Genomic DNA, 26,313 nt, shown 5'->3' with positions numbered 1-26,313 from the left:
TCGCTGTCTCGGACAGCTTGTATTTTCGCCGTACTACATGTTCAAACCGACAGCCGATACGGAAAACGATGGCGGCAACGGCGGCAGCGGCGGCAACGACGATGTAGAGTGTACCAACAGCGAGAGCGATGCGTGCACCTTCTCGCGCGTTGGAAATCTTAGCTGGTACTTATTTTTTTTTTTCATGTAGCTGCAGGTTCCAATGCCCGGAAAAAAATGCGCTAAACTGTCACTGGGAACTTGCTGCTGGAAGAATGCCGAAGCACTAACTTCTCATTAGATTGTAAACACGGGTGCAATTCCGCGATGACAAGCACCTTGCCGCTGCTTGTCTAAAGTAGTCCCGTGGTTTTTTGAGTGTTGATACACGATCGCGAACATAAGTGCCGCGTTTCAAAGCACGCACATGCATTGCTGCGGGGTACAGTCATGGAAGTTGCTTATCATACAAATCCAGAGATGGCCAGAGGTATTATATGTGCAATATTCATACTATGGTTCGACGACTTTGCGATTGTGGCTCGATCAAGAATCGGTATGCGTGCTCAATGCTAGTGTTGACATAAAGATATTAGGCAGTTTTAGCACCGCCTTGTGGTAAACACGATAACTGCAACCGTACGTCGAACGTCACTAGGCAAGCCTATACTCCATTTCATACCTCAGGTGCAACGCTGTGGAAGCTGCGCACGAAGTCCGGTCACCAAAATTTATTACTGCGCGCGTTTCCGTCTATGCTTCGCAGCGTGCCAGCGGCGTTTGCTCGCGCGAGCATGCACGTAAAGCTGCCGCGACGGGCTGCAATTAAAAAATGCCGGAAAGAAAATTGATTTAAAAGAACGTCTTAGCAGCCGTATAAGTACACGGATTGTTTCTATGGGTATTTTTTTTTTTCATTCAGAACTGAGCTTATATATGGAAAATTTTCTCAAAAATCGGGTCAAGAAACACCGAACTTTTTCTAAGTGCGAACGCAGCCACTGCAAGAAGTATCTCAAGCCTCCACAGCGTTGCACCTGATGTATGAAACGGAGTATAGCAACGCTAGCAACAACGCGTTTCCGCATTTGTCGTAAGGCTATACCGCTATCGCGGAAATGGTCCGAGCACAGCACGGTTGATTTCGTCGGCACGAACTTATCTCTCCTCACCGCACGGACCCACTGCGCTGCAAGCTTCTTGTCCTTCGGGAACCTGTGAAACACCACATCGGTTCGCCCGCCTGTGTTCGCGCAGCCGAATGCTGCACAGAACGAGGGCACGTTGGGCGCCCTTGGCTGTAGGCACTCACGCAGCACAGAAGGAAAGAACAGTTTACGAAAACCGCAAAAGAAAACAAACGTGAGCAGCGCCGGCGGCAGATCTCTCGTAGCGTCGTTCAGTAAAGCGCAGGACGGAAAGAGGCATGCCAGCACATGCCAGCACGCCGGTCCGGCAGCTCGGTCCACGCGAATTACGTCACTCTCGCCGGTTCTCTCCTCTGGCAACCACCTCACCCGGCGCTCCGGGAAGCGATGGGGGCGTGTTCGCAGGGGTGATTTAGAAAGCGATTTCCGCCCCTTATATTAACAAAACGAAGAAAAAAAATTCGGAACCTTAAATTATTAGGTCTGTTCTTCCCAATCCCAGCAATTCATGGAAATTGAAAACCGTTTGAGCTTCCCTTTCAGCCGGTGGTAGAGACATCACGCATATCTAGAGCCCGGCACTGCTGTAAGTGAAACCCGAAATTTTAAAAAGCACTTTTTCTACTGCGCAAATGCTTTTCGGACGCTCAGTAGATGACTTTTTTTTCACGCCGAATAACTGCGTTTAGGAAATGTAAATAGCTGAATAAAAAAAAAACATATTCGAATATTTTACTGCTGACTGCGGTTGAAAAGCTCTAGCTTTCGCTGAGAACTGCTACCTAATTCATTTAACTAGCTATGGCGCGGAATCACAATAGAAACAATGAACGAGCCACTTGGTCCTGCCGGTCCTGTTTATAAAGCGGGTGAGCGCAATTGTTTTTTATGAACCGTAAAAGAACCGTCTGCACCAGCTCACGCTCGCCCTTGGACACGCGCGGGAAAGCACAGCTCTTTTGTTTAAGCCAACTTCGTTGCATCGTGGTCTGCCGCATATCGCGTTAGAAGCTTCAACAGTACAAAGCGTCAATGGTGCAGTCTTTTTAGTGCATATTTGCTGGTAAAATAGCGTCCGTGATCCCAGTATGAGCGGCACTGCGATCAGCTTTGCGCAAATGTGGTCCGCCAACAACTGTACCAACTGTACCAACAACTGTACCAATATCAAACAGTTAATTCTGAACGGGCAGGCGCTGAATGTTGTCATGGTGACAACTGAGCGCGATACCAGCGTTCCATTGTTTGCGTTTGAGCTGTCAAAGCACCAACGAAAATCAAGGCACCTCATGTCTGCATCTTAGGGCATTTTATATTTTAGCTAGTTGTCGCGTATTTATGAGAGCGCGAAATAACATACTCTCGAGGTGGTGCTCGTAGTACATGTATCTTGTGAAATTTCAAGAAGGCGCTCTGAACGCGCTATTTATAGCATCCATTAATTGCTGGGTCAACGAGTCCGTTGCGAAGAGCAGCCTGCCAAGGTGAGCGCATGATGGCTGCCTATGGCCACCCATGTCAAAGACCCACGAAGGCCCAACAATTCCTGTTCTTTAGCAGCTCGCAACACAAGTGCGACGCGTTGCAAGAAGCAGCAGCGGGGCAGGCGACGCCGCTGCGCAGCATGCAGCCACATGCTGGTTCACTCAAGCATTACACATCTGGCATGCCACTACTTGGGCTCTACGGTGCAATTTTGAAATTGCTCTCGCACATTATTCCTAGCGGGCTCGCTTGTTTCACAGAAGGTGCTTGGGCTCAATCGCACAGAAACGAGCGCCCTACTGGTGGCTGCCTTGCGTTGCTCCAGCCTGCGACACTGGTTCCTGGGGCATTCTGTTCACCTGGTGGACTGTCCATTTCCGCCGCTGCTGATTAGACGCAGCTGTACGAGCGAGGAGGAGACGAGCGGTCCTAGCCCATCAGCAGCGGCCGAAATGGACAGTCCACTACTCTTAGAGAGAAGCCCCTGGTGTTGTCTCCCTGTGATTGTGTTCCCTATAGAGACATAAAAATTGTCTTGGGCATTATAAATCAAATTATTTAATTAAAACAACAAACTACGCCCGGGCTGCTGCACCTAAGTATTGCAGGCTGCCAAATCGGAAAACTAATCCCTATGGAGAGAGACACATTTCGCTGTAGTCAATAGGATTGGATATGCCTCTGTTTTGCTGCCTGAGTATGTTAACGCCATTTCTGGCAAACTACCTGGCGAACAGGCCTTATCCGAGCAAGCGTCCACTTATGCAGTTGCACCTGATGGATTTCACTCACTGTGAACTCTCCGAAACCCGATCATTCCTGCTTGCATGGAGAGACGCACTGCCGAGCTGCACTCAATGGCACCGTAATGGCGACACATGGCTTCTCTCGGCTGCACAACGATACGAAAGTAAGCGGCGCTGCGAAGGTAGAGGCCATAATGCTACAACATATGTTTGCCTCACATGAGTCTTTAGCAAGCGACGTCCCTTCTGAGCGATGTTAAACATGGTAAAAAACTCCCTTCCACAGACGAGCGTCAGGTGAACGCTTGCACCGCAGCGACTAGCACCAAGCATAAGCTGCCGCTCACCCGACGTTACTCTCAGGGCACTAAGGTGACTGTTTCGGCATGTTGGTAGGACATGAATACAGAATGGGCGCCATCTCGTATGCGCCCAGAAAGCCTGGAACATATTGGTGAACCAGGCGGTGTCATGTGGGATCAAAGAAACTGCGCCGATTATTTGTCGCAACGTAACCATATCTACAAAATGAATGTAGCATTAACCACCGCAACAAGTTTGTTGACTGCTGAGAGGGTCTGGTGAATAAAATTTCGATTTCTTTTGGCCGAGTTTATGTGCACCAGACTGCCGATGCATTAATATCCGGCTAAGGGAACGCGATCGCAAAGTTCATGAAGGTGCGAACGGTCACTTGGCAGCTGCCAGAAGTGCGGATGCCGACCATACTTGGATAATAGAGAGCTTTAGTTTAGGGGACGCAAGCCGCTTGCGTTTCCTAAACTGAAACTCTCCAATAGCTTCGTGACTACGACTGGCCGCTGAGATGAACAGCGATGACCTTGTAATAAGCGCGCGGTAAATTTCGCTGGAAAGTAAGGAGCTTTCTAGGCTGTGCATGGCCACCGATGTAATTACGTATGCGATTTGCGTTCCCACGCACCTCTGGCGATTTCGTGCGTCTTACATTACTACTACGTTATTCCCGTATTCCTCCAACACTTGTACAATCGTTGCACACATCCCAATAAACCTTGGCTGATATTAGTACTTTTGCTATGCATTTTTTGGTCTTTCTTACCTCTTGCGCTATCCGAGGTTCTAATGATAATAGTAACGATAGTTCGTTTATTTTTCTGCATCAAGATGAGGGAGACTGGGAAAGAAAGCTGAGAAGCAGCTTGACTAGCTCCGGCATCCCGGAAATACCCTTTGGCAATTGTACAGCAAACTGAAGTGGGCACAATTAAGGTCGAAAGGTGGCATGTACAGCGAATAAGACAAACAGCATTAAACTGCAAAAAAATAACACAAAAATCAGCATTATCAACTGCAACGCAAACCATTTTCATTGGAAAGAATAAGTAAAAAGAGCACCCCGAAACAACTTACATTATGACAAAAACGAAAGAAACAAAAAAAAACACTCATAACTACTCAATGCAGTGTTTAATTTCGATAGTTAAAACAGAGTAACGTGTATCATATTTATGAAGAAACCGAGCTATTATTTTTAATTTGCTTCATATATTTTAGCATTGATAAAAATAGAATTTAAAAAAAGCGCGTGATTGGAGACCAATTTGCGAAATGAATGAAACAAGACATTTGATATTTTGAAAAGAAAGCTAGAACTTATTTTCTGGATGACCCTGCTGGAGCGTTTTTTGACTGTTCCAGGTTATTGTTCATTAAAGTCGGTTATTAGCAGTAAACAGGCGAGGGTGCCAAAGTCAAACGACAGCAGCGGTACCCTCGGTGAACAAGCTTGGGTCAGTTGGTGATTCAATATCGACGTGTTTGCACAGCGCGAAAGACGAGGACTGAAGGAAGAACACAGCACAGGCGCTTACTTCAAGTGATCTTTATTTGCGAAATATATACATGAGCAAAAGTAATGAAAAAACAGCTTTTGCATTATGCCCCACATGAACCCCTATTGCATCACAGCCGCATATTTGATCGCGTTTTTTTTTTTTTTTTTTGTGAGGGAAATAGACGCCATGCTGATGCAAAGGTTTCCCAGCCGCTGTGTCTTGTCAGCCTCTTTGATTTCACGCGTTCTCGGTGTTTGGAAATTACGACGCAGTTTCCAAATTCAGGGTCACAATGGCAGTCTCTGCAGTGTATGCCAAGATGACCTGGCACGGCGATATAAACATTGTAAAAAAGCTCTTTCACTCGCTCATTTAAACATCTGCCTGTTTGACCAACGTATTTCTTTCCACAAGTCAAGGGAATTGTGTAAACCGCACCGAGAGCATGCTCCAAACCGCTTCCTACGGTTAGTATTGCAAATATTTCGTCCTGTGGCATGAGCATTCACACGCCTACAGAGCACTGATAATTCTTCCCGGGCAGAAAAACAAATTTTAACATCTACTTTACTGCCTATCTTCTTGAAGCTGTGCGATATCTTGTGCAAGTAACAGAGCACCGCGATTGGCTTATTGTCTCTGGCAACGCTGTGAGCTGGTGCTTTGTCTCCCAGCTTGACTTTCTTTCATATCTTTTCTGTGACTGAAGCTAAGAGAAGCTCGGGGTAGCCAGCATATGTCAGGCGGGAGGCGTGCGCTTGGAGACTGCGCGTCTCCAAATGTTCTTCCTTCAGTCCTCGTCTTTTGCGCGGTGCAAACAAGAAAATTGATATAAAATGATTCAATGATACAGCAGTGTAAAATTATGCAATCTACAAGTAAATAAAAAGCGAACGCATTCGTGAAAAAGAATACATTCGATTCTTATGCATAGAGTCATACATGTAGAATAAAAAAGATTCGCACATTATCAATCTAAATTGTATAAACCTATTTAACAAGTGAAGTACACACTTTATCTACAAAGTAAATTAATCAGGACAACTAGTTATAGAAAATGAAATTTTTAAGTTCATATTTGAATGCGTACAAAGATGTCGATGATTTAAGGGTAAGTCATTCCACAATTTAATCGCTAAGAAAAAGGAAGTCATTTTGTCATAGTTGGTGTTGCATTTAGGCGATAGAAATCTGTAATTACGGGCAAACCCAGTGCTATCGGTATTTGTGAGCAACCCGGAGTCTACTAATTGACATGCAAGCTGTTTGTTAAGTAATTTAAATAAGTAAATGAAATTTAAGCAAGCGAGATATAGGAAGAATGAACCTCGCATAAGGCACGGAGAAGCATTAGAGTAAAAAAAAAACTGTTGGTAATAATGTGAATGTGCGGACGAAAGGTGACCGTTACATTTCCCCACGATGTGATTTGAATATGTATGAAGGCAAAGACAATAAGGCGAGATTTAATAAGCACTCTTATACCAAAAGCAGTTTTGTTTAACGTAAGCAATGTGATTATTATTCTTTGCCAAGGAAAGTTACACAATCAGCCGCTGGGATTAAACGCTGGCATATGGATAGTTGAGGTAGATAACTTTTTGAGATGTTTTAAAAATCATGAATTAAGCTTTAAGTGGGTTAAAAATTAGGTTCTTTAAAGAAAACCACAGAACTTTGGTCAATTCGTTTTTCAGCTTGGTGATTAGCAATGTGAACGATTGATGCGAGATGGAAATGTTGGTATCATAAGCGTAAAAGACAACTTTAGGAAGATTAATGCAATCAGGTAAATCATTAATAAAGATATAAAATAATAAAGGCCCAAGTATGCGGTACCCCCAACTGCGGTACCCCTTGATTAATGACCTTAACATTTGAATAAACGCCACCTATGCAGACTGATTCTTCGCGATCAAGTAATTTTTATTTTAAAGAAAGTTAACGGTGGACCAGTGATACCCAATAATTCTAGTTTAGTAAATAAAATATTATGATTAACGGTGTCAAATGCTTTCGTAAAATCAAGAGATACATAACCGACGAAATCGCAGTTGTCGATGGAAGTCTTTAAGAAATCGGTTAATGATAGTAAAGTTAAATTGGTTGAACTACTTGCACGGAAACCGAATTGACAAGGCTTTAGCAAATTGAATTTGTCAAGTTACTTGTTAATACGCTTCAGAAAGAATTTTTCGATAATTTTGCTAATTGAAGACAGAATAGAGATGGGGCCATAGTTTAGAACCTCTGTAATACCACCTTCTCTATGCACCATCTTGGCCTTCTTAAGTGAGTTCGGAAAGGTAGAATGTTTAAAAATTAGATTAATTATATTGCCTAATACTTCCGCAATGTATGAAGCACCTCTAAGTGATAAGCAGAAATATTATCACGCCCGACGCTACAGTTCTTTAAATTTAGGATTGTAGAACACACGTTATCACGAGTGCCAGGAAAGAAATGAATGGTCACAAAGTGCACGAGGATACGATGAAGCTGCAGGCCCTGACTGCATAGAAGCGACCACGAAACTAGTCAGCAATGCCGGATGTCTCCGCGGTGATTTGTTGCTTATAATTTATTTTATCAATTATTTTACTAACCTGTGTTCTATTCAAAAATAATTGAAAAGTTTCCAGTTTTTCTTGGGGTTATTTTTTGTCTTACGAAATTATTTTTCATAATAAAGTCATTTGGTGTTTTTAGAAGGTTATTCAACACATTACTATGTTTTTATATGTAAGTTTTAGACCCACATTGAATAGCTGTTTGAGTTTAACATGACTTTAAGAACTGCAGAAATTTGTGTCTTAAGATTTTCATCCCGTAATTGGTTCTACATAATTGTACTTTCCAAGTGTCTGCATGACGAACGGAATATTTGTCAACTCTCCTGATCATGCAAGCAGGCTAATTTAGCGAGAAAGCGTCCACTGTTCTAAATTTCTAATTTGTGCGCTGTGGAAAGGTGATAAGAATATACGTAAATAATAAAAGGAAAATAAATAATCAAGGGAAAATATTAAAAATAAATATAATAAAATAATAAAGGGAAAATAAAGGGTCCTGGACCATGACGAATTTTTCTTCGAATGTGAGGCTTTTCTTTCGAGCAGCCCGTATGACTTTCCTTTGTAGCAATCGCTACGAACGGGTGGATGTCTGATTTTGTCTTTAATAATTACTTCTCTCCACCTTGCGGGGTTCCGCCGAACTGTTACATCGAGTAGACGTAAAGTATTTGTAGAATATCATGCTTACGAAAAAGTGGCGCTGACGGATGACCGAAAGCTACGCTATGCAGGGTGTCCCAAGTATGATGCACCAAGAGTTAAGAGTATGCAAATGCCACGCAGCTGGGCAGAGACAAGGTAATGTTTACCGCCGCTTCGAGATACTCAGATTATCTTTTGCATTAGACCTAACTACCTAATGTCTTAATTAATTAACCAACTTTTCGAATGTCATAGTTAGATGGAAAGTGCCAGTGAGAAAATGGTAAAGCAACATGAAAAGTTCCCGGTACAGCTTTCTGTTGCTCAATACCTGGTACATAAAAGTGTTTTCCCGAGCGTGAAAGAAGCCCGCGAATACACGGAAAGTGCCTCGAGCGGGCAATCGCGCCACAATTACATATTACAAATGATAAATTACGTAAATTACGAATATTGAGAATTTATCGGTATTTAGGTGTCACCTATATGCAAGTCGAAGAGAAATGGACCAAAGATACTTCCTTTTGCAACACAAGATAAGATTGGCTTTACATCCGATGAGTGGGCATTTATATTTACGAACTGGTGCCTACAACTTAAATAAGAGCGGAGAAGGGCCACGACTTTGCCGCGAAATCAGTACTTTTCTAGTTACTTAAATAACACGTTATGATTAAGATAGTCTTTGGTAATATCTACATAGAGCCGCAGAGCCAAGTGTCGCTTCTCAAAAGCATTCAAAATGAACGGCTTCTGTTCTGACAGAGCGAGTTCTGTTGAGCGCCACGTAGTATGCGTGCACACCGTGTAGCCCGACGACCGAGCGCGCCGAACGAGGAGCACTTCGCGTCAAGCGCATCGCGTCGCACGGAGGCTGCTCGCACAAGTCCCAAACGTGGCCGGCCTCCAATGGAAGCTCCGATGCTTGTGAATGCATGCAGATTCATTTTGCCTGGGGCGGACTCAACGATACCGGGCTAAGAAAGCGTTCATTAAAGAGATTTGCGCATTCGCAACTTCTCATGCATTGTCTTGGCTGCGAATCTCTTCCGGTCTTAAGTAGCGCTACTACAGTACTGCTACTGGACGACATCAAGCACATTTGTGTTGTTTTTTGTTAAAGACGAGTGTCATATTTGCCCCGCGCGCCATGCATCGAGGTGCATTTTTGCTCTGTCGTGCCGATAGTCGCGTGCTCCTATCATACGACGATCGATATGCGTACAACAATGTTATTTCTGTTCTGCACGCAGTCGCAGAGAAAGCTCACACGTCTTTACGCAAGATGGACACGAAGCAAGTATGAGCATTGCCGATTAGTGGGCACGACCATTGTACTTGGCACAACGTTTCCCGCATACTACATGCCCTGTAATATTTTCTCCCTCGCAGTCAATAGAGAACACACACCACAATCTCTGTATCCATGCACGACATCGCTGACGGAGGCACCCTATCTGAAGGATGCTTCGTTGTCGAGCAGCTCAGCTGTAGCAATGCGCACGCATTGCGCGTGACAATCGGCTTTGGTCGCCGCTGTGCTGCTTGCTCCTTTCGCGGTCACGGCTCGGCATGAACAATCACCGGAAGCGAGAACCGTCCACGCAGTCGTGTCTATTTGCCCGAAACGGAACAATCACTGCGCAAGTCTCACCGAAGCAATTTCTACGTGCCTTGTCGTATCCGAGCAGATCCAAAATAAAGACGCCCACAGGTCTTGTTATCGCAGGCAAGGCAAGACGCACTCGTTGGCGTAATTTACGACAACGAATACCCATCCGAGAAAGCTTGCTGGGCACGATATCCTTTTGTATATAAATATTCAGGTGCCGCAGGAGAACATACTCCTTGTGCCGCAGGGCTCTTGCAGGCTGTTGGTGCAGCCAATGAATGCCGGCCTGTGTGCATCCCGTTCAGCAAGGGCGCGATCGGAGATATTCGATACGCGTTCTGTTCGGTTGCTACAGCGTCACAATGTGGCAGTATGCAAAATTTCTGAGAACGGGGCGGAGAGAGCAGCCAATCAGGAAGCGGTGACCTCCCCGGAAGTTTGCTTCCGTCGTTTGTCGTGTGCTTGCAGACAGTATACTACAAAACGAAATGTTTCTCGTCTTCCAAATGAATGAAATCTTTATCTAAAAAAATGTATTTTTTCTTCTCAAGCCCAAACACGTTTTCAAATAGTAGTACGTGTGACTACTGCAATTTATAACTATTATTTTCTTTGCGTCGTCCCTAGGTGGTGTCGCGCACAGCGAGAAGAAAAAAGAAAAAGAAACGACGGGAAGAGTGGAGCACTTTTCAAGAGGCAGCGATAACATTCCAGTGGCTCGCTGGCAACGATGATCGGGTCGATTCCGCTGTACAACCTACGAATTATTTGTTTCGAGAAACGAAAACGACGCCGAAATTCACTTTCTGGCATTTCTTCAAACGCGTTTCGCACCGCCCCCCGCTCTCCTCCTTCCTCTAGAAACGCCAGCGCAACAACCGAAGTTCCCAACGCAAGCGCCATTTTCTGGAATTAAACTATGGATTCGATCCAAACGTGCCATGCCGCAGCCACCGGTTGGATCCAATCCACCAGACGCACCATGCGAAGCCGTATGATCGCTCCAAACTTTCCAGCTCCCGTCGGTTTCGGCGCCTAGTAGACGAAATGCTCGGTGGGAGGATGATTGACAGGAGCGTGTCGTCATTTTGACGTCACCAAAAACGTGGCCGCGACTGGCGACGTCGGCGCGGAGTAGGCCAATCGCGCGCGCCGGTAACCGAACGAACTCGCCGAACAACCATCTCCGATCGCACCCCAGCTGCTGTCTGAAAACACGCAGGCGTCGCCCTTCTCCGCAGTCTCTCGCAGCTCCTGAAGCCCTCACCGGAAAGTAGACAAGCGGCGCAGCTGACGCTCGCGCTGCGAGACAAGAAAAAACCTCGCGTACATAACCAATAGTGGCTATAGTTGCATTAGTAAGCCTTCCATATCGCTGCAAGAAAGCCAACTTGCCTTAACTGCCAGATATCCGTTGGCGTGCCTCATGATATGGCCCAAGACACAGCGTCGTGTGCGTCCTGTCAACCTTTCCTTATATACATCAACAAGCCCAACTCTAGATGTGGCGGGCTTCTTTACTTGCACGGCACTTTCTTCTTTGGGATTCCAAGTTGAATAAAGATGGCGATGGATTACGATTCATTGTAAACGTGTAACACAAAGCAAATGAAGAGACACAAAAGGCAGCCAAAGCGACCATGCAGCGCTCGTTCTTTATTGCTTTTGTATGTTGGGTTTTCAGTTTCTTACATGTTTAATAAAAAAAAAAGAACTAGGAGGTTTTCTGGCTCGTTTGCTTTTTCCAGACTTAAAGGCAATGGATAACTTGAAAGTTCTGACTTTTTAGCTTGAGTTTTCGTGATTGAGATTATTTGTGTATTTGTGAACACATCGCTCGTGTTCGTCTAATAAACTTGACAGTCGATAACGTGTGGTGTACTCTAGTCTCTATTCGCCCTGAAGATGGCCGATTCTCCGCCATAGAGACGCTGTGAATTAGAAATAAAACGGGGGTAGGCCAACAATTTATTGAAAGTGGGTGGCATAGTCATTCGACGCAAAGCAGGCTGACGATAGCGCAAGTAGACAAGGTAATTTTTGCGCCTTGCCTGCTGTATGCAAGACCCGACAAACCGATTTTCTATACTGGAATCACGCATTCTGAGTACTGCGCTTCATATCCCAGCAATAAACAAGCCGCCCATTGCTTCATTGTTCCACAGCTTGATAAGATTTCCTTGTCCAAGTGCTTACAGCCCAATTACCAGTCAAAGCCCCCTTGTTCTATGCCAGCACATCATGCTGAGTCAGTAAGAACATTCCTAATCACAAACTATCAGATATTACTGCCGCTTTTACATCCTCTAATTAGAAAACGCAGAGATTGAGCAAATCATGAAGTCATGCAGAGATTGATCAAGTGGACAATCGACGACATTTCAATTCCGCATGAGGCTAAAGCTTAGCACAAAATGAGCAGCAAGCTTTCAGGCCACCTCTCGTATCCCCCAGTGCATGCAAGACGCAACAGCATCTGGTAAAGCGTACACGAAACTGTTTACCGTGACGGTTCCGACAGCAGCCAACGCGTCGGCTGAGCACAGGGCGCGAGGTGCAAAGTGAACCAACCTTTGCGATGTGGCGCTGGGTATCCATGGCTGCTTGGCCGAGGTCGCGCGTGCCGGCGTGCCCTATATAGGGCGAAAGGAGGCCGGCGCCCTCCTCTTTCCGCTGTCCTCAATATATGTTGGTTGGCGCTGCGCTCGGCGGAAGATTCCTCCTCCTGTTCCGCCTCTTCTTTCCCCGGCTTCACAGCGGGCCTTGCATCCCTTGAAACCTGCCTCTATGCCGCCGAAACTTTCTCAAACTTAGTCGGCATCATTCGGCAACAAAGAACTTCCTGCATAATCTTTCTGTCGCCAAGCTAAGCTGGTTGAAGAAAGCCAACCGGTTTTCAGCGCCACTTTTTCAAGCCTCAAAGCAATGGCCGTGCCTTTAGAGGCCTTTTTTTCACTCGCGCGCATCAAGGCTCTGAGTTCACGCTGGCAAACCATGGTAACAGTAGCGCCTGTGACGTGAGTCTGTGTGTCTTCTTTGCGATTGCCCTTCGTGCTACAGTAATTTGTTAAGGCTATAAAAGGGTGGTCCATTTCTGTGGCGTACCACAAGGATGCAGATGGTGTTGTCTGCCCTGGATCATTTAGCGCACTGCGTGTAAATCATCTTGATGAGCAAGCGTCCGCCTCGAAAACGACGGCCAACCCAGTGAGGAACTCAAACAGGCAATGTATCACCTTAGGAAGGAAGAGCAGGAAGGTCTAGCGATTTCCGCAACGAAGTGTCATCATCATCATCAGCCTGTTCTATGTCCACTACAGGACGAAGGCCTCGCCCTGCAATCTCCAATTAATTCTGTCCTGCGCCAACCGATTCCAACTAGCGCCCGTGAATTACCTAATTTCATCGCTCCGCCTAGTCTTCTGCCGTCCTCAACTGCGTTTCCCTTCTCCTGGTACCCATTCTGTAACCCTAATGGTCCAACGGTTATCTAACTGGCGCATTACATGACCTGCCCGGCTCCATTTTTTTATGCGAAGCATATTACTAGAGCTCAACCCAGCTCCTCAGGCGCGGCGGTGTCGCCTTCAATACCACGTGACACCGTGACGTCACGACAGAGGGGAAACGGGGCTCCAACTCGCGCCGTCGCTCGCGGCGTCGCGGCGGTATATAAGCAGCTGCGCTTTTTCTAGGTTGCTTTGGCTCAACTCTTGCAAGATGGGCTGGGTGGGAATCGAACCAGGGTCTCCGGAGTGTGAGACGGAGACGCTACCACTGAGCCACGAGTACGATGCTTCGAAGCGGTACAAAAGCGCCTCTAGTGAATGCGGTGTTGCCTTAGAAACGAGCTGTTTCTAAGGCTCAGGCGTGCGTCGCTTGCTCAGGCGCACATTTCGTTGCCGCGCCGAACGCTGCGTTGCTCGACGCTCACCGCGTCCAATGCGGGGCGCGTAGTCGCTGCGCCGTAGCCCATTGTCTTACACCCCTTGGCGGGTCGACGGGAACGCTGTCGCGTTCCACTCTTGAAGGCGAAGCAGAGTAACGCATGAGTTGTTTCTTCTACTAGCGGAACCAAATATAGCCAAGCAACAGCAGTTCACCAGGCTAAACAGTGGTTCAACAACTAAAATAAAGGCTAGTATGCTTAGCATCCTGGGCTTAACCTTAGCTAAGCCACAGCCATTTTTTCTCTTGATGTCAATTAGAATGTTGTCTATACCCGTTTGCTTTCTGATCTAAACCAGTCTCTTTCTCTCTCTTAACGTTATGCCTACCAATGGTCGTTCCATCGCACTTTGCGCGGTTCTTAACTTGTTCTCAAGCTTCTTTGTCAGTCTCCAAGTCTCTGCCCCATATGTCAGCACTGGTAAAATTCACTGATTGTACACCTTTATTTTCAATGATAATGGTAAGCTTCCAGTCACGAGCTGACAATGCCTGCCGTATGTGATCCAACCCATTTTTATTCTTCTATGAGTTTCCTTCTCGTGATCAGGATTCCCCGTGATTAATTGACCTAGGTAGACGTACTCCTTCAAAAAGAGGTTGACTGGCGACCCTGAAGTATTGTTCCTTTGCTCGGCTAAATTGCCCTCATTGGGTTGCAACAATCGGTGATGTTACCATAAACATGACGAGACACAAGTGGCGTCGTTAAGTGAGACATTATATGAGACCGGCGTCCTTTACACGTGTTCAGATCGACAACCTCGACATACACGCTGAAAGAGCTAAGGTATCCAAGCAGCGTTCTGTTGATCATCACGCGATGCCCGTATAACAGTGGTACTAACCATGTTCATTTCTTGTGCGCGAAGGTCCGTGTTGCAAAGTAAATATGGTAATTTAGTTATGCTCGTTTGGTACTGGCTTTCAGCCACTATCTGCGAGCAGGTCGGTAAGATCACTAAAAATTACTTGTTTCGGTGAACAACGAGGCCATATACTTGAAGCTTTGTTCATATTTCCGCACGTCGTGCAGCAGTGCAAGCTTTCCCTATATTTCAGCAGAAAATGCATAAGCTTCTACAGGCGCAATAGTGGGCAACATTAGCAATAAAGCATGGTGCCACGCGCGCAGAGGCAACCATAAACACGCCTCGCTCGATCAGTGCGGACACTCGCTGTCAAAACGCTGGCATGAGGAAGAACGGCTGCAACATCGACTCGACCTTGGTGCTGCCTCTTGCTTCAACGCAAACTGAGCGGCGAGAGCGCAGCGCACACGAAGCTATCAGCCCTCGGCGCACTTAGATTCGCTACTCGTCGCAGGTGGCTCTTAAGATAGGCTCCGCCCGGCCGCGAAAGTAGAACCCCCCCATGTAGAAAACGGCGTGCTTGCTCCCCGCCTTCCTCCCTGACGCGCCAGACACCACCCTCGGCTCAAATGCGCACGCTTCCACTCGCACCTGCAGCACACGGCGCGCGGCCCCGGTGTTATTGCACTTAGACTTACTGCGGAACAGCACGGCCGAAATGCGCCTGGAGTGTCAAGACAATCGCAATAAAACGCATTCAATTCGCTGCCCCTCAAAGCAATATGATATGACAACGTGTGCTCATCCCAAGTAGAGCAATGCTGCAGCTACGCTTCGCTATCGATTCGCTAAGTGATTGTTCGTGTTGCAACATTTCACAATTACGAAGATTTCCAAACTGCAGTCCACAAATTAACGAAGTAGTTAACTAACAAAAGCAGAGCCAAACTCCGTGCGTTAGCTCCGCGCACCGCTCTTGCGAAGAGACGCGAGTTAAGCTCATCGTTTGCTTTTATCGCTGACAGCACTCCTTTCTAGACACCTATTCAGGAGGCCGCTTTATTCATACCAGACCACTAATAAAAAAAATGTTGTCGCTATACTCGCGGACAACTTTGTGGCAATGAAGGGCTACAGCGCCAAGCAGTCGGCCAGCCTTCGACAGTGCTTTTGGTTTCTCGGACGCTTAGTCGGCGCACCTTCACGTGCGACGCGTTTGCCTAGACGCGGAAGGAAAAAGCCGTGAAAAAAGTAAAGCTTTACATTCAGTGGTGCGTTTTATCTTATTTAACTGTTGCTAATAAGATGTATATCTCTTCCCTAGCTTAAACTAACGTGGATGAAAGCACGGGACCCTTTTCAGAAGCGCTCTCACTTGTGGACGTTCTGCCTCCGTAGCTTTCACTTCATTTCCATTGAAAATTGTTCGCGAGTATAGTTACGGCGTCGTACAAGATTTCGTGGTTGCATACATTTAAAATCATTTTCCCTCATGTCACTAGAACACACAGGCTTTGATGTTGCTTTGTCTACTTAAAATAGTGAATGTTGTATAGACGGAGTTCTGCGGAGAGGAGGGAGCCAGCGTGATCTAGAATACACGTACAGTTAACTAACTTGGACGGTGCTCTACCGTCTGTGGCTAGGCGTTGCCTTTACAAACTCATATGCTTTCCTCATAGGAATGGCCAACAGCCCCACGTGCGACACATGTAACATCGACGAGACGCTAGCACACATTATCTGTGTCTGCCCGCGGTACAGTGCTGAGAGAGAAGTGATGTGCAGAGTACTGGACCAGTTGGACAATCGTCCACTTTCAGAACTGAAAGCTTTAGGCCAATGCTCCGAAAGAACATCCGCGTTGAAGGCATTACTCGCGCTACTAAGGTTCTTGCGGTCCACGGGGCTTCACGACAGACTCTAAGAATGACGCCCCCTACCGCTCTGTAGTGTACGCGCTTTGTTCGTGCTTGTCTCCCTTTCTTTCTATCTCTCCCTTCCACTCTGCTTCTCTTTCTATCCCCCTTAACCCTTCCCCCTGCGCAGGGTAGCCAACCGGAACTATCTCTGGTTAACCTCCCTGCCTTTCTCTGCATTATTTTCTCTCTTCTCTCTCTGGACGGTAATCGGTGTCAACGTCTCGGAGGGCTCGCTCTTCTAACGAAACGTGGCTCTTTGTGTTTAACACGTTACAGATAACGTACGTAAATCGCACAAAAATTAGTCTTTACAAACGCCGTAATGAACATAAATTATGGGGCAGAAATCTGAACAGTTTGCAGTCACTTGTTAATAATACAAGTACAGAAACTCTCGCCAGTAGTTGTTTTGGTAGCATTGCTGTAAAATATTCGATTGCTGCACTGGGTACCAAGTTTGGATACAAATTCAGTAGATTTTTCTAACGTTTTGTTCATTTCTTTTGCCTGTTTGCCTGACATGGGAAAAGCCTTTTTGCTACTTACATCTGACAAGGCATGGTTACGGTGCATCACTGCTGCCGGCCCGCTGCACGCATCGTCGTGTCGTGCGCTTTTACGCACGCTTCTTACGTCGTTCTTACATGGCGCTACAGGGCACATGCAAAAACAGCGGAATAAATGTCTCGCAGAAACAGCACCATAAACGTGCTTATGCCTATAACCCGGCGGTGCATTATAAGTGTGGCTGTCGAGCGGCTGTGAGGACGCGTTGCTTGCTTTCATTTGCGATTCTCAGGTGTAAATGGAGAAAGCGTTATGAAAAAGACAGGCAGGGGTGGCCTAGCTGGTATGACATTGGAACACACATGGCAAGACAAAAAAAGGTAGGTTGCGACGCGAAATCGAAGCATATAGACTACAGCGTGACAGGCAGACACGCTACTTCAGTGCCACCGCTAAAGCTTGCCAGATGGCTTTTCCAGTTTTTATAATAAATACCGCCTCGAAATCGGTAAGAGAGTTTGCCGCACTATTTCTGTTGATTCTGTCATCTGGACGGTGCCCATTCTCGTGTAATTTGCGTGCGTTCTAAACTCGTATCCTACATAGCCCCTTATAAACACCTCTTTCGTTAGAATGCCGAGTTCTGCGCCTTGCTAGCACAGGTGGCCGTTGAAATTTGCTACGGCACACAGTCCTCCCTCTTGTTTGTGCAGTGGCGCAGCTCGTTATTGTGCTTATGGGAAGGTTATTGTGCTTATGGGAACGGAAAAAACTCATAGGTGGGAGTATAATGGTCATCCTCTACGCTGTAAATGAAAATAAACCCACATGGGGGTTTTTAAAAGGTCATGTACCCTAAACACTCCCCATCTTTGAATATTTAAGGCTAAACCACACGAGAGCGATTTTGAGCGCAACGGCGACGAGCGACGGCTTCGAGCGACGAAAAAGGCCGTCGCTTGAACAGATCGCTCGTTCTTACATGTCGCTTGATCGCTCGGGTCTGGAAATCTAGAATTCATCGCTCGTCACCCGGGAATGCTACAGTATACGAGCGGCTAGCCAATAGCGCGAAGACGGAACTGGATGTGCTTCACTCAAGTACTACCGATTGCCGGACGGAACGAGCAAACGAATATTTATACGTGCAAGGATACTGACCTTCAGAAATATTTTATGCGGCATTTTACTGTGAAACACGTCAACTTAATAGAGGACGCGCCGCAACACTTACGGCACGCGTTTGCTGCCCTCCTACCGGCAACGCCGGGCAGACGTCGCTCAAAGTCGCAGTTCCCGTGGGGCACCACTTGTCGGCGACAGCCATCACATCTCGCGCAGGAACGCTTGCATAGGTTCACTCTGATGTATAGGACCAATATAACGGCATTTCCTCGTTTCACTGCGTTGGCTACACTGTAAAAGATTTCCGTCACTATCGGGAGGATTTACAGCATTATACAGAGGAATTGCAGGTACCCGCCGTGGTTGCTCAGTCGCTATGGTGTTGGGCTGCTGAGCACGAGGTCGCGCGATCGAATCCCGGCCACGGCGGCCGCATTTTGATGGGGGCGAAATGCGACAACACCCGGGTACTTAGATTTAGGTGCACGTTGAAGAACCCCAGGTGGTCGACATTTCCGGAGCCCTCCACTACGGCGTGCCTCATAATCAGAAAGCGGTTTCGGCACGTAAAACCCTATAATTAAAAAAAAAATTGCTGGTAAAAATATGGAAAATATTGTCACGTGGTAGTGACGGTGAAGAAAGCAGCCAAACTGGGAAAGACGAAACTAGCGTTTTATTGGGCGAACTTGTGCCCTCAAAAACAGGCTACACTCAAAGAACGGCGACAGTGGCGAACACAGTCGGCGATGGTCGAAAATCTGATCAGCGGGTCAAGCGCGTCGGCTTTTATAAATCAATCGTCGAATGTTCCAGACTAATCACTGGGACCGGCGTGCCTTCGACAAAGTTCTACATTATTCACGTCGCGCACACATGCAATCAGATTAGACAAGGTTCGGTCACAGACAGCGAATGGAAGCATCGATAACATTCCAGAAACTTCCGATACATGCAGGCGCGTCCTACGCTGTGCCATAACATTTGTTAGGCGGTGAAACGTGTAGCCCATATCGGATACACGTTTCATATATCGTATTTCAAAAATACGGCAAAAGTTGCCGTTAGTATACGGAAATCCTCCTCGTCTTAATTTTTACGGACATTTCACTGTAACAATACAGTGGCTACACTGTTTTACACATGTTAGAATTGGCAAAGTTCCGGATTTGTCGCTGTGTGGTCCACGCTTGCGTGCTCGTCATGTGCCGTCATATTTGCGCTGAATGTGTTTCACTTCGTCTACGAAAATGCACGCACCGAAGAAGTTGTCGTGCGTTCGGGTACCGTGTATGCGCTTGGACAGGCGATACCCTGCTCTCAACGGATGTTCAACAGTCTACGCGCGCACGTAACTTCCTCATGAGGTAAGCCCATTTTAATTTTATTTGGTGTGGATAACGTAGGTGTTAAAAAGATGTGTGGCAAGCCGGCGTCGTGAACAGAAATATTGTTTCAGAAGGCCACTAAGCAGCGTCTTAGGGCACAAATGACGCATGAATGGGGAAAAGGGTCACCTATCTTTTCAGATCGATTTTAATGGTGGCACGATCTGCTCGATCGCAATCTTTCGTGTCACATTTAGCACCTCACTTCCGTTAGAAGCATAGAATAAAACTGCATTGAGTTGCGCAGTTGTATTGACGCTTGTACCGGCTTGAGAGCATACTGTATCCGATACGGCAAGAACTTCTGTTAGAATAAGTAACTAAACGTTCGAGATAATAGCAGTGGCTCACTTTGTGTGATCGTTACTTTCTTGCTTGCATGCACGTTTTTATTGTAGTCACCAAAAAAAGAAAAGTTCTTCCCTCTGGCTGCTCTGCGGTGTGTTTCCTTTGTGCAACTGCTTGCGGTGCAGCAAGACGTTTTGCTTCCAGTGATGTCTGGGCAGTCAAGGCATTGGCGTTAGTCAACAAGCTGTAATGTTTTTTTTTTTTTATTATGGGGTTTAACGTGCCAAACCACTTTCTGATTATGAGGCACGCCGTAGTGGAGGACTGCGGAAATTTGGACCACCTGGGGTTCTTTGACGTGCACCTAAATCTAAGTATACGGGTGTTTTCGCATTTCGCCCCCATCGAAATGCGGCCGCCGTGGCCGGGATTCGATCCCGCGACCTCGTGCTCAGCAGCCCAACACTATAGCCACTGAGCAACCACAGCGGCTGAACAAGCTATAAATGTTGTATCCGCTGCAAAAAAAAAAAAAAAAAATTGGACCTACAAGAGAAGCGGATGTAATCATCATAGACTCTATTTTACGAACAATTCAGTTGTATTACTAAATCGCAGAGTAGATAGTATCACGATATCATCGAGCGATCCTCAAGAGACGAGCGGCCGCGAGAACGACGGTGAAGTTGGTCGATGCGCTTGGCGCGAGCGAGTGCACGCCTGGCTGCCTGACTCCAGTGTAAATAGCTACTTCTGTCTGTGTCTTTCCACACGCAACATTCTGGTGGAGGTCAGCGATCCCCGTCCTCACTACGGAACTCCGAAGTGGTCGACACACCGAGCTTGTCACCATGCCTCCCGGTGACTCGCCCGCCTCTGCAACGGCTTCGGCTTGTCCCACTGCTCCAATCGTCACGGTTGCCCCACATCGCGACCCAGGTGTGTTCTCTGGCCTGGAGGGACAGGATGTTGTCGACTGGATCAAGTTCTATGAACACGCCAGTGCTAACAACAGGAGGGACCCAACGATTATGCTCGCCAATGTCATCTTTTATCTCGGCGGCACCCCACGCGTGTGGCACCAAACGCATGACGACGAGATAACCAGTTGGGACAGTTTGAAAGAGAAGCTACGGGAACACTTCGGCGACCGCATTGGGCGCAAGGCCGCCGCGCGAAGGGCTCTGTTCGCGAAAGCTGTTCGCCAGCTTCCCCCACGACGCCTCCCGATCTGCCAGCAACCACCATTGCGATCATTCAGGCCGTCGTCCGACAGGAATTTGAGAACATGGGTCTGAACTCCGTGTGTTCCACGTCTCAAGCCAGCGTTCCCCAGTTCCCTAGTGGCCCTCCTCGTCTTCGGCAGTCCTTTTCCGCCACACCTCGCCGCAACCCGTCCGATTGGCGTTCCCCTGATGACAGGCCGATCTGTTTCCACTGCTGTCGCATCGGCCACGTAGCTCGTCACTGCCGCAACCGATGGCCACCACCCCCTCGGACATGCGCCGCCTCTTATTCCCGCACCTTTGGACCTTCCGTTCCCTCTACCACCCGCCATGAATCCACTGCCGCTGATGCTCCTGCTCCGAACCTTCACTACAGCCGCTCGCCCTCACCTAGACGTCATCAGTCTCGTTCGCCCCAACCCCGCCGCTTTTCTTCGCGGCCTGTCGCCTCCCGGATCCAGCCGGAAAACTAGGCACTGCAGCTTCTGGAGGTGAAGCTGCGTTGTCAACCCTGCCCTCAAATCCTCTGCTCACGTTACCCACGAATCGAAACCTTCTTGACGTTGACGTTGACGCCGGCTATCCTGTCACGGCACTCATCGATACAGGAGCACATCTTTATATTATGAGTGCTGCCTTCCGACGACGACTGAACAAGCTCCTCACCCCAGCGTCGGCACGCGTCGTACGCGTTGCGGATGGCGGTACTGCGTCTATCATCGGCATGTGCACGGCACGTGTCAGCATCGCCGGCCGCCACACTCCTGTCCTCTTCACCGTAATTGCTCATTGTCCCCACGACCTCATTCTCGGCCTAGATTTTCTCTCCGCACATTCTGCTCTTATTGACTGCTCTTCCAGTACCCTTCGCCTTGAGTTACCGATGCTCGGAGAACCTTCTGACGCACGCCACTGCCGCTTACGTCCCACCGGCTTTCTTCGCCTGCTGCCAAAGTCAATAGCCTACATTGAACTGTTGTCTTTCTCACCAATTCCTGATGGCGAGTACCTCGTCACTCCTCTGCCCGACATTCGAATAAGGTATGACATTACAGTGCCTCACAGTATACTTAATATTACTGGGAACCGTACTCGCATGCCTGTCTGTAACTTTGGATTGGCAAAGCAAATTCTACCGCCAGGTATTTGCCTTGCCACCGTTGATTGTCTCGGCGACCAATACTTGGCAGCGTTATCGACCGATGGTTCTCGCGAGCTTAGCATGCCCCTCGCGCCAGCCTCGGGTGCCGATCCCAACATAAAGAAAATGGTTGCGACGGACCTGTCCTCTGCGCAGGCTGAAGAGCTTTGCCAAGTGTTATCGTCTTACCGAGATATTTTCGACTTCGACGATCGCCCTTCAGGCCAGACGCTCGCGGTCAAGCATCGGATTCTTACTGGCGATGCTACGTCTATTCACCGACGACCGTATCGAGTTTCTGCGTCGGAACGCCGAGTAATTCAAGACAAAGTCAACAAACTGCTAGATAATAACATCATTGAGCCTTCTCCGAGTCCCTGGGTGTCACCTGTGGTGTTGGTTAAGAAGGACGGCACGTGGCGCTTCTGAGTAGACTACCGTCATCTGAACAACATTACCAAAGAGTACGTGTATCCCCTACCTCGGATTGATGACACCCTTGACTGCCTCAACGGTGCTCGCTATTTCTCCTCTATTGACCTTCGCTCCGGCTACTGGCAGATTGCTGTTGACAATATGGACAAAGAAAAACCGCGTTCATCAAACCTGATGGCCTATACCAATCTAAAGTAATGCCGTTTGGATTATGCAACGCCCCTGCCACCTTTGAGCGTATGATGGACTCCTTGCTCCAAGGTTTCAAATGGTCTACATGCCTCTGCTACCTCGACGACGTCATCGTCTTCTCGCCAACGTTCGACCCTCACCTTGAACGTCTCACAACTATAGTTGATGTATTTCGAAAGGCGAAGCTGCAACTTAACTCGTCCAAATGTCGTTTTGGCCACTGGCAAATTACTCTTTTGGGCCATCTCGTTGACGCTTACGGAGTACAGCCCTATCCCGACAAAACTCGCGCTGTCAGAGAGTTTCCGGTTCCGAAGACAGCCGCAGACGTTCGAAGTTTTGCAGGGCTATGCTCGTACTTTCGTCGTTTTGTTCCAGATTTTGCGACAATTGCTAACCCCTAACTAATCTTCTGAAGAAAGGCGTACAATTCTCGTGGGGCACTGGAGAAGCCACCGCCTTCTCCCGTCTCGTCACTCTCCTAACCTCACCACTCATTCTCGCCCACTTCGACCCTGATGCCCCTACAGAATTGCGTACAGATGCCAGTGGTCATGTCAGCGTGGCCAGGATCGCGTTGTTGCTTATGCGAGCCGCCTCCTCACACCATCGGAGCGCAACTATTCCATTACGGAACGAGAGTGCCTTGCTGTTGTCTGGGCGGTTGCGAAGTTCCGTCCTTACCTTTACGGTCGCCCTTCTTCCGTAGTCACTGACCATCACGCTCTCTGTTGGCTCTCATTGCTAAAAGATCCTACAGGTCGGCTTGGTCGATGGGCTTTGAGGCTACAAGAATTTTCATATTCCGTGGTCTACAAGTCTGGCCGCCTGCACCAAGATGCTGACAGCTTGTCGCGTTACCCTGTTGACGATCCTGACTCCTCCGATATTACCAGTGCTGCTTGCGTATTCTCTGTATCACAGCTGCTTCATTTCGCCGACGAGCAACGTCGTGACGCCTACATCAGAGCACTCATCGACCGTTTTGAACACTCTCCGGCCGATGCCACTCTACGCCTCTTCGTCCTCCGCGACGGTACTCTGTCACCGTCGTAACTTTCATCCAGACGGCTCTGAGTTCCTACTTGTAATACCTAAACACCTCCGCTCCACCGTTCTAGAAGAGCTCCACGACGCACCAACGGCAGGTCATCTCGGCGTATCTCGAACCTATGACCGTGTACGTCGCCGTTTTTTCTGGCCGGGCCTTGCCCGTTCCGTACGACGTTACGTCGCCGCTTGTGAACTTTGACAACGACGCAAGAAGCCTTCCCAGCTCCGCGCTGGTTACCTGCAGCCGCTCGACATCCCTGCCGAGCCCTTTCATCGTGTCGGCTTAGACCTCGGCCCATTTCCGGAATCTACATCAGGAAACAAGTGGGTTGCAGTCGCGGCGGACTACGCGACCCGCTACGCAGTAACCCGTGCTCTTCCGACCACTTGCGCAACTGATGTTGCAGACTTCCTCCATCATTTTGATGCATGGTGCTCCGCGTCAATTGCCAACAGACCGTGGCCGTACGTTTTTGGCCAAAGTCATCGACGACATCATGCGTGCCTGCTCAATACGGCATAAATTTACCACCTCCTACCACCCCCAAACGAACGGCCTCACTGAGCGCTTGAACCGCACCCTTCCATACATGCTATCCAAATACGTTGCCGACGACCACCGTGACTGGGACCTGGCTGTACCTTACATTACCTTTGCATACAACTCTTCCCGTCTCGAAACTGCTGGCTTTTCCCCGTTTTACCTCTTGTATGGCCGCGAACCAATGGTACCACTGGACACTGTGCTTCCATCCACCACATCTTCAACTAGTGATTATGCCCGTGATGCAATCACCCATGCTGACCATGCTCGCTAACTTGCGCGCGCTCGCCTACAAGTGTATCAAGCCAAGCAGAAGCAACGCTACAACCTCCGTCACCGTGATGTCCATTTTGTGCCCGGCAGCCTCGTGTTGCTTTGGACACCATCGCGTAAAGTTGGCCTTTGTGAAAAACTGCTTTCTTGTTACACAGGCCCATATCGCGTGCTCCGCAAAGTGACCGATATCACCTATGAAATCGTTCTAGCTACGCCCACTACGTCATCCGCTGTGACAACCAGTGACATTGTCTACGTCACCCGACTCAAGCCCTACAACTCTCCACACACCTTGGATATTTAACAGCACCATGACGGTGCTTTTGCCGCCAGGGGCGGTAGTATTACGATATCATCGAGCGATGCTCAAGAGACGAGCCACCGCGAGAACGACGATGAAGTTGGTCGGTGCGCTTGGCGCGAGCGAGTGTCGGCCTGGCTGCCTGGCTCCAGTGTAAATAGCCTGTAAATAGCTACTTCTGTCTGTCTTTCCACACGCAACAATGTGCGTGAAAATCCCATGGTATTGATACTCAGCAGGAAGAAGGTAACTACTAATGAATCATTTTCTTTTACTGAAAGACTTGTTGCTGTTGTCCTGCTGGAGCTGAGGTCTGCTGTCTGAAATGGATCCATCCCTCTGGAGTTATCGCAGTATTGTTGCTCTCAAAGTGAGTGGATTTTTTCTCTCTCAGCATGTTGCTACCTGAATCATGACTATCTACTTAGCTGTGTAGGTGATCACTGTTAGTGACGTTGGAGTGCTGGTGGACAAGCACCCCTTCATTATTAGCCAAATTAAGTTCTCTTAGGTAATATGTTATTATACTGACCTCACTGGATGGTGGTCTAGCAGGCGAAAATGCTAAACAAGGCGCCATGCACAGGTCCGGCGCCTGTTAGAAGCAGGTTATCCTAGCATAACAGTGGCCACTGTGGCTCAAGGCCTAAAGAAGTCGATTTCGAGGGGGATGGACGTGATTACAGAAAGCAGTAATAGCGAGAAAAGAGTAGTGGCTATTCCTTACATTCATTCAGCATAGCACAGGCTTAAAATAGTTGCAGTAAATATGGTGTTAATGCTCCCAATGAGCTAGGAAAGATATGCGCTGTCATGCAGAGAAAAAGGAGCAGGTGAATAATTTGTCCAGTGAAGCATATCAGGAACAACAATTTTACTGACTGTCGTATGGGTGGGGTATATAAAGTTCCCTTTACCTATGGCCATTTCTACGTAAGACCAACGGGGCGGTGTATCGCTCGAGGCTATTGGAACATAAAAGGTCGTTAACCGGTGGATCGCCATCTAATCCTTCCTTACATTGCCAAGATTGTAACTGCACTCCTGAGTTAGATGAATGCGCGATATTGTACAGGCATAGGAATGAAGATACGCGTCTTATGGTCGAGGCATGGTATATGAATAATGGTGGAACTGCGTGCGTGAGTTA

General features: G+C 47.8%; 1 protein-coding gene across 1 annotated transcript in view; it reads right to left on the bottom strand.

Moving 5' to 3' along the window:
* Positions 1 to 26,313, bottom strand: part of LOC126545625 (solute carrier family 15 member 1) — an 809,365-nt gene that overhangs the window by 561,415 nt on the left and 221,637 nt on the right. The window lies entirely within an intron of this gene.

The sequence above is a fragment of the Dermacentor andersoni genome, chromosome 1, assembly GCF_023375885.2.
Source record: "Dermacentor andersoni chromosome 1, qqDerAnde1_hic_scaffold, whole genome shotgun sequence".
NCBI lineage: Eukaryota > Metazoa > Arthropoda > Arachnida > Ixodida > Ixodidae > Dermacentor > Dermacentor andersoni.
Note: the sequence above shows the minus strand (reverse complement) of the source record. Positions and strands in the feature narration are given on the sequence as shown.